The 16,810-nt window shown below is 41.1% G+C and overlaps 1 protein-coding gene across 1 annotated transcript in view; it reads left to right on the forward strand.

The window, feature by feature from the left end:
* The window catches only part of IRS1 (insulin receptor substrate 1), a 54,723-nt gene that overhangs the window by 5,612 nt on the left and 32,301 nt on the right, over positions 1 to 16,810 (forward strand). The window lies entirely within an intron of this gene.

A 16,810-nucleotide genomic window follows, 5' to 3' on the forward strand; every position in this document is an offset into this window, starting at 1 on the left:
GTGCACCTGTGCAAGTCCTTTCATTAAAGGTGAAGGTGATTTGGCTGCAGACAAGCCCTGGTAGATGGCTACCCAGTTAATCTTGTTATGACCCTTGATTTTAGTAGTTTTCTACGTACTTGAGCAGCAGCCATCGTGGTGGTTTAAATAGTTGTGATGGATATGTGCAACAACATCAGGGGATGAATCTCATAGCACTGTTTAAGTCCTAAGTGTAATAAACTTTCTATGTGTATTGCTGGTCCACTCTGCTCAAGGGAATGCTGAGGGCTGGTCTTAGTACAATACCTGGGATAATATGTTGTTTTATACTTTCCATCCTTACAACCTGAAAAAAAGTGAAACGGTCTCTTTGCAGTTGCTACTTAGCACTGGCTGCTGTTGCCTGTTAGAGGAAGGCAGTATTAGGTGTTAGTCTTATGTGACCTGTGAATACCAGGTTAATTTCAAAGTTTGAGGTAAGGTTCGACATTAGCACAGATATTGCTGGTCTGGTTCAAATGGTAACTGGTAGGAAATGATTATTTTTGTGGATATCTGACAGGAGCGTGTACTGGCTGTCACACTGCCTTGTCTGTGAGCAGACTTACACCACCACAGCCGTTCTGTGTTCTGGGATGTGCTTGCAAAAGCGTGTCTAGACTGTCTTCGAGGTACCTCTCATTACCCTGGGGATCTGTATCTGTCTAGGGCAGTGTTGGTGTTACAAGCTCTTCAGGAGGGTGTTTATGGCAGAGGAGGCAGCATGTTGTGCTGTTAAGTCGCATTGCTAGGAGCATCACTTTCCCCCTGCCTGCCCCCTGTTGTGTGCTAAGATTGGGGGAGCAAGCGTGAGAGAAAACCCTCTGTCAGCATGTGGATAAATAATAAACATGTGCAAGAGTATGAGAATGCAGGTCTGGGGGGGAGCAGTGTCATAATAGTTTGCTTGCGTAGTTTTCTTCAAATGCACTACTTACTTTTGCTATAGACAACTTAATTAATTGATCCTGTGTATCATCTTTAACATAAAAGCTGTGGCAATGTTCTCCCATCATGGTGGTAGGCAGGTACCTGCTATGATTATGCTGTTCAGTGGAGGATCAGGACGCGGAAGACCTGATACAAGAATATGCTGAAAATTAACACACAGATGTGTTTCAGGGCGGTGTTGTGAAAGGTAGTGTCTAATAAAGCAATTGCTGTTTGAAGTCGGTTCTTATTTCTCGAAATTAGGATTGGACCGAGCAAGCACAGCTTCTTCTGGGAGGCAGGGGAAGTCAGGCTATAATTATGTGGGCAGTTTGTAGCCATGGACATTCCCTTTCCCTTCCCACTATAAAGCTCTGTTAGTTGCTTGTAGCTTTCTCAGACATTAACCCTTTGAACTCATATTTCCCAGGCTAGATTTCTCGCTGTCAGCTGAAACTTTCCTTGCAAAATTCTGCCCAACTAGCTCATCCGTTGTTGAGCGTGTTACAGGAAAAACCCCAATGTTTTATCTGTGTTAAACCATTCTTACAGCTGTTTTTTGATACATCCTTGTACCTTTTTTTGCTTTGGAGGTGGAACTTAGGTTTGTTTGGCAGGGAAATTGGCCTGTGTAGGTTATGCCTTATGCCGTTCTTGAGAAAATCTGCCTGGAGGTGAGTTGATTTACAGGCCTGCAAACAGTGTGTTTGCACATGCCTGAAAAAGTTGTTGAGCACCTTCAGCTAAACCGTTCTCCTGAAAACTCCCATGGGTGAAGAAGGCGCTCCAGTTCCCCAAAGCTTTGCGTGCCCTTTCCAAGAAGCAGCCAAGTGGGCTGTGCTGCTTTGGCCAGCGTTCCCTTGAGCTCCTCCTGGCAGGTGAGGCTGTTCAGGCTGTGGCTGAGGGCAGGGAGGCTGCAGTTGGTTTTTTTCTGTTGCTGTCTGAGCAATATGAAAGGAAGGAAAAGCTACTTGGTTATGTTTGCAGGTATGGTGGAGAGGAGAGAATGGCCTGGGAAGGGAGAGGTGAAGCTGCAGGTATCACAATGAGATGGGGAACGGTCCATTAAGTATCTTTTCTTTGGTCTCCATCTCTTTTTTTGGGGTTACTAATTTACACTTTTAATCTCGGAAGTTGCAAAGGAATGTATGTGCACTCTTGATATTTTTGGTTGTTTTTTTTTCTCATCTTCTCCATAGAGAAGGCTTCCACTTCACCCCGAAGGCCAATCTGGGTAACTCCCATTCCAGAATTTTCTTGTGTTCCAGACTACAAGACAAGGACCCAGATGTTGGCCGTTCATCTCCTAATGTGTAAAATGATTGCTGCTGCTTTGCTGCAAACTAGCTAACTCCTCTTCCCTGCTCCTCTGTCCTCCCCAGCAACCACCTCCCAAGTTGCTCAGGCATTACATTCTGAAATATTTTTAACTTCTTTCAAGTGTACTTATTTCTCCTAATGTTAAAGATACTGGCTGAAATAACCATGTTGTTTTCCAGATTTAATTAAAAACCATTTCTCTCGCACCCACAGCATTCCTCTGCACTCTCCAGTCCCATTGCCTTCCCTGTCATACATTCTTGGCTGTTGGCTACCAGCTGGCCCTGCCCTGGCCTCTTTAGCTCTTCTCTCATCCTGTTAAAAATGTGGCAGTTTCAGCGCAGTCCTGCGTGCTCCCCTGCCCAAATGCTTACTTACCTCTGCTTCAGAGAATGGGGTGCTGTTGTGTGTGCCTGGCCGAGCTGGCAACTCTTTGGTGCTTGGTTCCTCGGATGAGTGGATTTTTCTGCTGTGGCTGGAAGGCTACATTGCTGCAGTGGCCAAACCGTACCAGGAAAGACCAGCCTATGACATGGTGAAAGCGAGGTGAGAGCTAGGGAGGGGGCAGAGCAGTGTTGCTGTAAGGCTTTTTCATCCTGCTTAGAGTTTGGCACACACAGATGTGGTGGGTTGACCCTGGCAGGATGCCAGGTGCCCACCGGAGCTGCTCTATCACTCAGCTGGACAAGAGAGAGAAAAAATACAACGAAAGGCAGAAAGGCTCGTGGGTTGAGATGAGGACAGGGAGAGATCACTCACCAGTTACCCTCCATGGGCAAAACAGACTTGCCTTGACAAAACTACTTATTTATTACTAATCAAATCAGAGTAGAATAACGAGAAATAAAAACTAAATCTTAAAATACTTTCCCCCCACCCGTCCCTTCTTCCTGGCCTTAACTTCACTCCCGATTTTCTCTACCCCCCACTCCTTACAGCAGCGTGGGGAGTGGGGATTGCAGTCAGTTCACCACACGTTGTTTCTGCCGCTCCTTCTCCCTCAGTGGGACGACTCCTCACACTCTTGCCCAGCTCTAGCAGGGGGTCCCTCCCACGGGAGACAGTCCTCCATGAACTTCTCCAATGTGAGTCCTTCCCACAGGCTGCAGTTCTTCATGAACTGCCCCAGCGTGGGTCCCTCCCACAGGGTGCCGTCCTTCAGGAACAGGCTGCTCCAGCATGGGTCTCCCACGGTGTCACAGGTCCTGCCAGCAGCTCTGCTCCTGCTGGGTCTCCTCTCTCCACAGGGCCACAGGTCCTGCCAGGAGCCTGCTCCAGCTTGGGTTTCTCATGGGGTCACAGCCTCCTTTGGGCATCCCCCTGCTCCAGCTTGGGACCCTTCCTGGGCTGTAGGTGTGGATCTGCTCCACCATTAACCCCCATGGGCTGAGGGGCACAGCCTGCCTCACCGTGGGCTTCACCAAGGGTTGCAGGGGAATCTCTGCTCCAGTGCCTGCAGCACCTCCTGCCTCCTTCTGCACTGACCTCGGGGTCTGCGGTCCTTTCTCCCACATACTCACTCCTGTCTGTGGTGGCAATTGCTTTTGCGCAGGTTTATTTTTCCTCTGTCTTAAATACATTACCCCAGAAATGCTACCGGCTGTCGCTGGTGGGCTTGTCCTTAGTGTCAGCTGGTGTTGGCTCTCTGGACATGGGGGCAACTTCTCACAGAAGACACTGCTGTAGCCCCCAGCTACCAAAACTTTGCTGTGCAAACCCAGTACAACAGATAAGCAGATGTTGTCCATAAGCTATGGGTCCTGCTTTTGGGATTGCTGTGCCAAGAGAAGGCTCCTAGAATGAGCAGGGGGTTTGAAGATGAACCGCTGTGTTCTGTATGTAGTAAAAGAAATATTCCAAAAAGGAAACCATTAGACATTGGTTCTGGAGAAACAGGAAAGGCTGTAGTAGGATAGTAGCGTGAATCCAGGTATGTGGCTTTGATCTCCAGAGCTTCAAAGCAAAGCCATTACTCGCCTCCCTCATTTCCATTTTGTTGATGAGTCTGAGAACTCGTCAAAGTGAGTGCTAATAACACTGAATAGAGTATGTGTCCTTCGAGCAAGTGGTAACTTGGCTCACTCGCAGCTTTAATGATGCCTGTTTTACCCAGTGCATGGGTGGTTTGGGGGTTTTTGGTGATGTAAGAAAACGGAATACAGTACATCTGTATTCATCTATACGGTTGTTATGCCTTTTGTCTGGTACCAGTTAAAGCAAAGCACTACTAAGGGGAAGAGCTAAACGTTTGGGTCTCATGAAAATGCACACAGAAAATTACACATGTAATTCTTACATAATCTACATGGATTTGGGGCGGGGGGGGGGGAGGGCATTGCTTTTTCATTTTATTTCTTCAGTAGTTTTCAATAGCTGGTTTTGTTTCCTTAAAAACTCAGGGTGGAACAGAAACACAGCAAATAGCAAAACGAGACGTGTACAATTAAATTAAGCTTTTTTGGGGGAGGTTGTTTCCAGAACTGAAAGAACAGAAGTTTCTGTAGTTTTGGGTCAGCACCAAGGTAAATACCAGTAAGTTATGAAAGTTTTCCATGCTTTATGGGTATTACTGTAGACAAAATAGTGCACACACCAGTTTTTCCCCATACCTAATTATTTGCCAAAATTGAGCCTGTGTCTCTGCATACTTGTGTATTTGCAGTTCTCCTATTTAACAACCACAGGCTTATAATTAATGTTTTTAGTTTTTTGAGGGTTTGTTGGATTTTTTTGTAATTTAGACAGTAGATTAGTTCCTTTAATCCAGGTACATTAAATTGTAATATTGATTATTTCCCCACCCCAACCTTGATTTTAATGACAAGTTTCTTGGGACTTCTGTTCTCCTGGCTTAAAAATGATTATATCATATATGATTATATGATTTATAAACCAATTCAGTCTATTATTAAGTACTATCTGGACTTCTTTAGCACACAGGTTTCATGTTTAGTCAATGTTTAAACTGATTTCTGAATGTGGTTTAAATTTGAGAATGAAACAGGACATTGCAAGGCAAGGATGATGGTCATTTTCAGCTAGCAGCTGTGGAGAGATCCTATGTTTCCTTAGGTAACACTCATAAATGGAGAGTTAGAAGTCTTAAATAAAATGCAGAAGGCAACTGTGGAGGGGAATGTTACTTGACCAGTATCTTCAGTGTGTTACATTGTTTCAGGAGTGCTTTATAGTAGCTGAAATTTGGATACTCATTAGGACTATACAGTTTTCATGATTTTATAAATACAGGAGTGCAAGTACTGGAAGTAAAATGTACTTCAATATTCTTTTGAGCAAGTTGCAGTAACTGTATAATAGCTTGTTTGTGAAGAAAGTGGAGTGTTTTTTTCCAGTTTATTGAAGCTCTGAAAGTGCAAGTCATTGTGTGAAGTCACTAGTGAACATAAGCTTTAAAAAAATGTGTTTTGGTGTCCAGTGATACGGAAGATAGATAGATATTCTTCTCCAAATCTAATTTGACACTAGATTTAACCTCTGTGCCAGGTTTCATTGAAAACTAATTATTGCAATTGAATGACAGTTAGGAAATACCTTACTCTTAAGATATCAGAGGAAAAAGCAGGGAAATGCTGTTCACAGGAACCATGCTGTGGCTAGAAGAGAGGCTATAGGATGCTGACACGAGATAATGGCGACTTAGAGGTGCAGGCTAGGGAGCAGTTGTAGAAACTGGTATGGGGACGGAATGGAAATGAGAGAGAGAAATTACTTAGGGGACACAGAGAAACTGTAGTGTGATGACATGGGTGGAGAGAATTGCAAGGTGTTGGTGATCTGAAGGGAATTGGGATGGTGGTGTGTGAAAGTTTGAGGATGAGTATAGAGAAATGCAGAGAGCCTTGAGATATACACAGCGGTCGTTTTGCTTGGTACTGCAGTTTTCTGAAGGTGTTTTTCCTTCTGAATTTTTCTTTTGGTCTTTATTACTGGGATAGACACTCAGTTTAGAAAGCACTTGTGTTCCTTGCTTATGGGTAGATTTATTTATTTATTTATTATTATTACTTGGGTATTCTGCTGACCTTAAGAGGATGATGTGCCTTGTAAGGTAAGCACAATTTGCTTCTGGCTCTTCTTTCCTGAATTCTTTGTCTTGTAGCATCCCAGTCACGACCACAACTGTAAACCACAGCTAGGAATTGGAATTACGTACAAGATAAATAAGAGTGAGTGAATTTTAACTTTAAAAAGCCTTGGTTTTATAAAAGACATACAATGAAAGGAGAGCTGTATTCACACAGGTTTTTTTACCTGCAGTATTTTCTTCATTACACTCTACTACTTGGACAGTTATAAATTTGATTAAAACTGAGGTTCATTAGTTTCATAATTTGTTTTATGGATTAGTAAGTATAGGTTCCCTTAACATTGTTTAAAGAATTCTTGTAAAAGAAAATTTCAAATGGCAAAATTATTTTGGCTTGATACAGCAGATCTTGTGTTTTTCAATCTGTGGTAAGAGGTGCAACACAAACATATTAATATTAACAAATACGTCTGAATTCCCAATTTGTGAGAATGCTAAAAGGCTCCTTTTGGTCATCTGTGTTGAGTACCTGTTCATAAAAGCAAACAGCATTATTGTATTTTTACATGACTCTGGGTTTTTGATAAATTGTCATCACAGTGATTATTATTTTGAATACGTGAGATAAATGTAGTAAAGGAGAGATGTCAGTAACTTAAGAAAAAAAAAGATTCTGAAGTTTAACAGCTTTACTCTCCACTTACGGAAATGATGGGTAATATAACAAAAGCCTAGGTATGAACAGATAAAGGAGATTTAAATAAGCCTGGCACTCTTAACTAACTAGAAGATGTCTTGATACGTATCTCTCTGATCATGTTTGACATATCTAGGTCATGTTCTCTGAAGACTATTATTAGAGATTTAACCTTGTGTAATTGCAAAGTGTATTTTTTCTTCAGAGTAGTTTTTGATCAGGTAGGTGAGACAGTGAAAGTTTGTGTGTGTTCAACTGTTTGTAATAATTCGGGAGTCTAGTTACAAGATGTGGTGCCAGCCACCTGAGCCGTAAGGTGAAACGTACTGTTCCCATGGTGTACCACAGATTTGCCTGTGTACATTTTGTCAACTGTTGTAAAATTCCGGGTTTTTTGGAAGCTGGGGATGTGGAAGAAATGACCTGTTAAATTTTCAGATAAGATACGCTTCAGGAAGAATGGAATTACATTGTACACTTTACAGTGAGTAGAGCTGTTGAAGTGTACTCGCACATTTGAACTGCCTGATGATATATGGTACAAAATGCAGGAAGGTAGTAGCCTGGGAACATCTACTGCTTTAATTGACTGTGTTTCTCCCCGCCCTGAGTCTGTGTAGGTTGGGTATTTGTAACCCACTACGGCACCTAAGCATTGAACGTACTTTCTTTGAAATATAGAGTGTGTGTGAATAGAAAAAATGTGAATTATCTATCAGCCTTTGTTCTTGCCCAAGTGGTCTGGCTTTCAGTGTGGTGCACAAATATTTGTTAAGAAATAACTACGGGGCAGGAACTCTGTATGCTGGCTTTGCCAGTCAATAGAATATGTAACTAGTCTGTGCATGGGAGCTCTGCTTTGATGGCACAGTTCCCTGAAGGAGTAAAAAACTCAAATGTGGAGTTGAGGAGACTGAGCCAGTGATTGTATGGGTTCCTTCTGCCCTTCCTTCACTAAATTATAGACTAAAAAAAAAGAAAACAAACAAACAAACTAAAACCCTACAGAAAACCCCCAAACCCCTTTCGTCCTCCTCACGAGACAGTGGATGTCTGTACTTCACTAGTAACATCCATGTTTAAACGCGGTGCCCAGAAGAGCTGTGAGGGCGATGTGTCTTGGTTGAGAGAGTGAAGGAGCCTCAGGAATGCAGATGCGGGTAGAAGATTGAGTTTGTTGCTCCTCTTACGGCATATCTCCGTTGGGGTCTCACTGTTTTATCAGTTTTTAAGTGACAACAGAGGAGTGGAAAGGAGGTGGGGAGCTCAAAACGCCGTGGCTGGAGCTGTGGCTTGCTTGCTGCAGTTCTGACTGGAGCTTCCCATGCCCTGCGCTGGGTGTGAGAGATGCAAAAAAACATCTAGAGCAACAGCTGACGCGTATCAGTGAGGGGATCTTTTAGATTAAAGCACTGGCTGGTAACCATCTTCAGCATAGCTGACCTTTGTTTTGAAGAGAAGATTGCTGTGTTAGAAAAGGAAGATTTAACCTGTAGTGAACAGGGAGCAAGCGACAGGGAAGACCTCAGCTCCAGAGGCAAACTCGGAGCTTGGAAGGCCTCTTGTATGACTGCACACCAGGGGAGTGCTGGTGCCCAAGTGTAATGTTTAGTCACTTTGCTGAAATACCTTGAAAATTACTAGAACAAGGAGTCTATGGTCTTCCAGTAACTTCCCGGTTTAGTTTGATGATTCCTGTGCAAGTGGTCAACAAAGTGTTCAGGAGTCAGTGCCAGCACTGATGCCCGTGGTGTGCAAGAGCCTTCATACTGATCCTAGAAACTGGGGGCGGGCGGGCAAGTATTCGCTTTCCTGGAGAAGATACAGGTGCACCAGAATGTCCTTCGCATGGCTGGCAAAGGCTGCTGCTTTCCCTGGCCTGGTACAACATGCTTTTTCATTTACTCATTCTCTAATGGTAATACCAGAGAAATAAAGTGTGGGCACTTCTGCTGAAATGATGGCTTCTGTTCCTTTTCTGACTCTTGAGGCACTGTAGGTAAATGATGGAGACATTGGCTGAACAGTCTCTGAAAGGCAGGATTAATTTTCATTCCCTCAAAAAAGCTTGTGCTGTCATAATTACTGGTTCCTCTGACCACAAATTCTGAATTACTTGTTACTTCAAAATAGTGGAAAGTTGCATTTATGGAGTGGAATGTTATGGAATAATGAGGAAATAGACTAACAAGTTGTTCAGTCAGTTGAGGCTAAGACAATGTTCTGATTTTTTTTTTTCTACTATGAAATATATCCATGAGGATTTTCCTTTTGTAGTACACTTGTATTTCATGGAAGTGGCCAAGGGCAGGTAGCCCAGCTACACAGTTCTTGAAAGAGGTAGAACAGCTTGACTTGCCCAGAGGTTTTGAAATGACTCATAGATGTCAGTAAGCTGATGTTTTGCTTGTTTTGGTGGGAATGAAGATCTGCATAAAGGGAAAAATGAGCAATACTCACCTTTTTGCAGTGACGGTAAATTCAGACTGAACCTTTTTCTTCTGGTGGAAATTAAAGCAACTAATTGAAATCCTTAGGAGGACAAAAGTAGATTTTGGACAGGTAGAACCTCTTCTGTTTAAAATGAGAAAATGGTCCCTTTCTAACCTGCTACATTTACCCTATTTCTCTTTTTTGACTTCTTTACTTGCAAAGCACAGGCACAGTATACCATCCCTTCATGCTTTGCTGGGTTATGGTGTTTTCAGCACTTGGTCCACATTTTGTGTTCTGTATTGCAGAACACGGTTGATTTTTAATAATTTTTTTTTAACTAGTGGCAACTAAACTGCAGAATAATAAATACTTTTTGCCCTTTGAAAAACAAAGGGAAGTGCAAGAGTACTGAAGTTACTTGCTTGATCACGTGCATAAATAAAATACAGGTAAGGAAACCCTGGCATTTCTAAAGCTTAGGTGTACTGAAAACCATTACAAACAAAGGAAACTTGCTGTCTACTTACTGTATGTCGTTCAGGAATCTCAAAAAGCAGGCTGGCTGGCACATCTAGGGTGTGTTCCTGCAAGATGTTTGGGCAGTTTTAAACAGCTTGCTTTACTGAAAAGGGTGGTCTCACCTCAGCCGCCTTTATTCTCATTTGCATACTCCCACTGTTTCACTGTGCTGGTTCCGTGCAAGTAAATGACAACTAGGGTTAGGCAGACGTATTATTTTGTAACTGTTTATATTTCCTCTTTTTGCATATAACGGCATTCAGATTTCTGAGCAACAGCACAATAGAATGGGTAAAGAGGAATTTAGTTTGTTTAAGAAACTGTAGGTTGAAAACTATAAATACTTTCCTCATTGAAAGTTAATATTTGTTCTAGTGTCAGTATTTTGGAAATAATCTTGTATTTTGTTGACTTTATCATCATCTGGTGAACATGATGCAGAGCGTTCTTGAATTCCTTGGGTATCTTCATATGGGCAGATAGCTACGTGGGATTTAAATCTATTTTACCAGTCTGAGATGAAAACAGAGGCAGATGACACTAAATAGAAGAGCAGCGATGGAAACCACTCAGCTCCAAACCATCCCTCTTCCTCATACAACAGCTGTGCGCACTCCTTCCTCCCACGGCTGCTTCTTGGGAGTAGAAGTTAAAGAACGGGTACCTGCTAGCATTGGAGTATGAACATTGTAGATTAAACATGCAAATGGTGGAACTTTATTCTAAAATGGATTGATATAGAAGACCAATTTATATGCAAGACAGTCTTGAATACTTTAAACTAAACAATTTAAGGGTACTTGAAAATGAAACAAAACTCTCAAATACATTTAATTCTTTTCTGTCTGAAACTTTGTTCCCTAGCAAGCTCTGATACGAGGGAAAAGCCCTTCTGAAGGTGTGCAGGCATGTAGCTAGGGCATGTTTTTTCAGGCCTTTGAACTAGGTTAGGAATGTGTCTCAAGATGGAAGAATGAATAGTTACTTGGTGCTTTTAGCCTCCAGGCTTGAAACTTGCAAGAGGAATGTTATTGTGTGTTCAAAGCCTGTTTCACACAAGCCTTTGTTGAGCAGGAACTTGGAGAGTCTTTGTATTATCATGCACACAACAAAAACAGCCAGCCACCCAACTTGATCTAATTGGGCGGTGGTGGTGAGATGTTTCTTCTGTCAGAAGGCTCTGGAAAATGGGGTGCACATTTTTAATTAGGAAATACCCTTTAGAGCAAAGGGATTGCCTACACAGACATTTACCAGCTTGATAAAACTGTCTAATTATACTGATGCAGTTCCCCATGCGCACATCCCCTCTTTCCCCTCCTGTCTATGTAGCGCTTTCCCAGGAAGAGAGCAAGTATTTACATTTCTTTAAAATTCTTTTTTGACACTGAGGTGGTCGTAGCACATCCCTAGAGAAGGCAAACTGAGGTTGAGAAAGTGGGGTGGTTCAGGTTGAAGTAATTTTTGTAATGCTTTCTTAAAAATAAACATGTATGCCGGACTAAATATGCTGCACCAATTCTAATGTTACCTAAGTTAAGACAGACCTTTCCATCAACATAACTATCAAGAGGAAATAAAACCATTGCCTAGAGAACATGGTTGGTGAAGTATCCAGAATTGGGATTTGAAGTGCTAAAATCTCATTTTTGAGAACAGTAGCTGCTTCAGTAGATATCCAGAGAAATTTATTTTCTTTTAAATATATGACTCGCCTAATGACCTGAGTAGTTTATTCCCAGTTGAGTGAGATGAGTTGAAACTGAAAAGATGGGAAAACAAATAACCTTTCTGACATTTTTTAGTTAAAAGAACGTTATGAACTCTACTAAATGTGAAATGTTGAAGTCTATAGTAGCCAAGTCCACTCAATTTCACGTATTAAATAAAGAGGAGGCTTAAAAAAAATGAATTCTCTTTAAAGGTAAGGTTTATTTTGTTCAGCAGCTTCCTCATCTGTTCAAGATATTTTGTTAGTTCTTAGTTAACTGATAACTAAATACAGAGCATACTAGTTTATGGTTTCATCCTGATTTTCATTCAAACACAACTTAGTGTCATAAATACAAAACTTAACCAGCTAGTAAGTAGTGACCTGTATTGGCTATTAATTTTATGTCAAGAATCTGCATAAATATACACTCAACATTATTATCTAAGTAGGGACCATACCAAATGCTAAATTAAAAGGTTACATTGCAGATCAGTGTGATTTAGTGGTTATCACTCATTGAGAATTCTCAGAAATAAACCTTTGAGAATGACCATTAAGAACATAAAAAGATAAGTTTCCTCATTTGGTAATCTAAATCTGATTATTTTAATCACTTTAATTTGAATTAATGCACCGTGAAGCCAAGTGTCAGTATATACATGATAATTAAATATATTTGAACTGATATGATCGTGCAGAAATAAAGTGTATGCACAGAAAAGACCTGGTTACAGGACCTCATCTGATCCAGGGGAGGAGCAGATGATACATGAAAGGATAGGAAGTTGGGAGGGTGAGAGGAGAGGACAAAACCACAAGTACAGGGAACTGGTGGTTAAATGTATTGAAGGATAAGAGCTTTGAAAATTGGCAGGCCAGTTAGTGGGTCTTTGGTAAGAGAAGTTTCACAAGGTTAGAGAAGGGAAAGTTGTGTGGGAAGGGCTGCAGGGGCTGAGTGAGCAGAAGGAGAAATTGAAATAATGCTGGGAAGCTCAGATTTCAGTTGATGTAATTGGGTTTTAATGGCTTGAATGATTCATAATCTCTTAGCTTGATAGGGTGGTATAAAATTTTAAACATAGGTATTAATGAAGTTACTTATGCTGATAACATTGTGGGGTTGCAGCAGTGGAAAGCGTTGATGTGCCAAGAATTGTTAGAGGAAAAAAATTGTATAAGATGTTGGTAATATTTGTGTAGACGTATTTTGGAGAAAGATTTGAATGATGATCCTTGTGCATGAGTGTACTATGAAGTATTTTTTGTCTTGGTGGGGAAAGGGAGGAATCTTCAACTGATGTAAATTGCTGCAGTAGGCTTCTTTTTAGAATGTGTCTAACTTTTTTTTACAATTTTTGTCTGTAAACTATTACTACACTGTTCTGTTTGAATTAATAGCAAGTCCCCAGTAATTTTAATTAGCTATAGAAATGAGTTAGTTCTTAAAGTGCTACAAAATGATCTGTAATTCAATGTCTAATTTATCTCCTACCTTGGGAATTTCATCTTTTCCAAAAATTCTTCTCCTGAAGGCTGGCAAGATGTTTGATCTGTCTTGATTCAAGTTTGTTTACTTCTATGTTTGTTAGAGTAGCTCGTCAGCTTTTATTCCTTTATCAAATAACTTCTGTGATGTTAATTATGCTTTATGGATTTGGGTCACATTTCAGCATTTGCATTTAGGTTGAAAAAACAGGTAAAAGCAAACGATTGTTAGCAGGACTGCTATATTCTTAGAATAAACAGGACTATAGAACACCTAAAGATGGCCTTTGCGTTATAGGACTCCTGTTGTTTCTAAAGCTTTGCAAGCTGTATTTTTAATGATTAGACCCCTCATAGTAGCTTCTTACTGATACTCACTGTAACTTTCTGAAGGTTTTTGCTTTGGTTTTGTGAAGTTGAAAGTGATTGAAGTCAAAAGTGATTAAAGTTACTGCCTGGAATCTGTTTTCAGGCCCCTGGCTTTATCTGCATATCCTAGAGTCATACTTGGAACTTACACCATCGTAGTGCCTTTCTCTGTTCTGAGTCTTTAGGCTTGGTTCACACAGGTACGTAGGACAGATTTAAGGCTAGAAAGAGCTGTGGTAAGTACAGGTAATTGTTCCACTTTAGAAGCAGAACACAGGGCACAGCTTTGCCATCAGCTTAAAATAACTGAAGGCCGTCCTTTTATTGCTGTCTCCTTGACCCATGTATTCCTCTGGAGAGTTGGCTTTGGCATCACCTGTGGTTGCTTGTGGTTGATGGTGCAGGGAAGCACTTGGAAATGTGTTTCAGAGGGAATGCTGGACCATTCCTCTAGGCAGCAGCTTGCTGCTAGTTTTGGTTAAAACCAACTGTGAAACCTCATCTGCCATATTCTTTCAAGCAGCATTTAAACTTCTCCCACCCCCCAGCCTGGACTTGGGTGGGTTATTTCAAACTTCAAGTAGGACACCTTATGTGATTAGTGCCTTATATTCTCGTTGAAACCACAGTTGTCTTGGCCTACACTACTGCTGCCTCTGGTCTGGGTTATACTTCTGCCGACTGCAAAAACTGTTTGAAATTGAAGTTGCTGTGAAATTGTGCCTTTAGTTGAGGTGGAATCCTGCCCAGCCAGGAGTTGGCCAGAACTGTCTGTAGCACCAGTCCCTCAGCCCCAGAAGCCTTCGCAGGTATGCTGGGGTAGAATCAGAGAGGGTTTGTGGAGATGGGTTTGCTTCTTCACTCGCCCTGGAGGTACTACTTTTAAGTGTGGAGGCACCAAAGGTTTATTTGTGCTGTTAAAAAAAAAAAAACCACCAAACGCTTCTCCATTATGTTTTTTTTCAGGTAAAAATAGTAAATTGTATCTGAGAAAAGACATCTTTTATTGGCAGACCTGCACCTGCTGCTTTACTATTCATACCAGTTCAGCTGTCTGTGTTAGTCATCTTCTCAAACAAACCTTTGCTGCCAAAACCAAAATCCACATTGACAAATTAGCCTCCCTAGTTTAGATAAGGTCATACATATGTGGAAAACGTTTTCAAGTGAAAATGAAAAATACATATAATGGCTTCAGACGGCTGTTTTTCAGACCTGATATAGTTACTCAAGATCTCGTACGAGAAATAGGCAGGGTTTCCACCTTTCAGCCCCCAGTTCTCATTCAAATCTAGTGATTATAGGAAGGTTTAATAAGTATCTGACTGTAATAGAAGGAAGCATCAGTTTCCCTGAAACATTTCCTACTGATCTCATAGCAACTCAGATGAGTCTGTGAAAGAAAATTTTTGTTCTTTTATTAAAAAAATATTTTGTGTGTTGTCCCCTGTGGTGTGATACAAAACTGAATGCATGTTGTTCAGCAGATGCGTGATTGTAAAACAAAACTTAGGTTTAACTATTCATTGAACTTCTAGAGTTCCAATTTATGTTGGAAAGTAACCTCTTAAAGGTAGCTCTGCCTTTCTGCTGCTTCCCGCAATGTTTCCAGATGTGTTTGAGTACAGTTGGAGGATTAAAATGCTCCAAGAGCTACTACGGTCATCTGTAGCTTGGCTTCAGTTTTCTACAGCTTTCTATGTTAACCCTTATTTATTAAGAAGTGTTACTGTGTTCTGGGTTTTTTTTAAACTGCTATGTCATTTATTTGGCGGGAGAGTGGGAAGGTAAAAGTTCCTCCTTTCCTCTCCTCCCATGCCCCCAGTGAAATTTTTGATTGTTCCGTTTAATGAGTAGTTTTCTCTACAGCTGAAGTTAATTTAGTGGCTTATCCAAACAATGAGTATTTTCTGAGTGAGGAGGTGAGGAAACTTTAGTTCTTTCCCCTTCTTTTTAATGTAAAGGTGTGTCTTGGGTGTTTTAGAAAAAAAACATGGAAGAGAACACAGATGCAGGTTTCTTACATCTTTGAAAAAAGCCTTAAATTTTGTGTTGCGTGAACAAGCTTAACTTACTGTGTTTAGGTTATGTTCCTCCTCTTCATAAGCTCATGGAAATCCACGGATCCAGATGGATGAGTAGTTTTCTTTCACCTTAAGCAGCTCTGGCAGTGCAAATATTTGGCATCTTCTAGTGGATGTGTTTGTCAGTGACAGGATTCCCCAAGTTCATTCTGCCTCAGCAACTGAAGGTCACACAGTGTGCACTTTTCGGTTGCCATCTGGCAGTTTATTATTAGCAATGGTGTGGAAACCAGAAATAAGAAAAGCTGGACCAAAACATTCAATGTATTGCTTCAGATGTTGAGTGCAAGCTCAGTTCACCTACACTGTGTGGTGGCATTTCTTTTCCAAGGGCCATCCAGTGCTGTAGTGCTGCTGGATGTTCAGAAATGCTCTTTTCCAAGGGTTCTTTATCAGTGTTTAAAAGCTGATAGTGAATGTCATTGAACTCTTACTTCCTCTAGTTCGTTCTTTCCTGCGAAGTGTATGTGTGCATTAGAGTGAGAGTTGAGTGCTTTGTGTCGTTTAAGCCAATCTGCCCAAGAGCATTGTTTTCCAGAGAAAAAGGGTAATCAAAGATTTGAAATGAAAAATCATTTGTGAAATATTTCTGATGTGTATGTCATGGATTTGTAAGATCTGTTTTATACTTCTGTTTGTTGAACATAGGATGCTCTGATTTGGGTGAATAATACCAAGTTATTATGTGTCAGCGTCCTCACACGCAAGGCTTTGATTAAGCAAGAAAAAAATGCTACTATATTAAAGGCTGGCCTACATACAAACTCGAACAGAGGAACAAAAAGAGTGGATTAAGGAAGTAAGCATTTTAATACAAGTGTTTTAATACCATGCATAGTAGTGACTATTCCGGGCAAAAGAAAATGATGACATAAAGTGAAAGACCTTTTTTACAACTGGGTGTAGTTTTAATTAGGGTAAGTTCAGTGACTTTGTTTACTTACGTGGACCGCAGGTATGAACAGCTATTCAAGGTTCAGTCACCAGCTCAAGTTCCGTTTGACTAAACCAGATTTGCCCTCCTCCCTGTAAGCCCTTCATGGTTTTGATCACAGTGTATGATGACACACTCCTGGGTTGAATCAGGTTGCAGAGCGGAACATGCTGTCTGATTTGGACCTCCTCTTTCCCAGGAAGAAGAACGAGTCATTGGAGCAGGTGTGGTTACAGACGTGTCTCTGAACAGC

This window comes from Falco punctatus (assembly GCF_963210335.1).
Source record: "Falco punctatus genome assembly, chromosome: 13".
NCBI lineage: Eukaryota > Metazoa > Chordata > Aves > Falconiformes > Falconidae > Falco > Falco punctatus.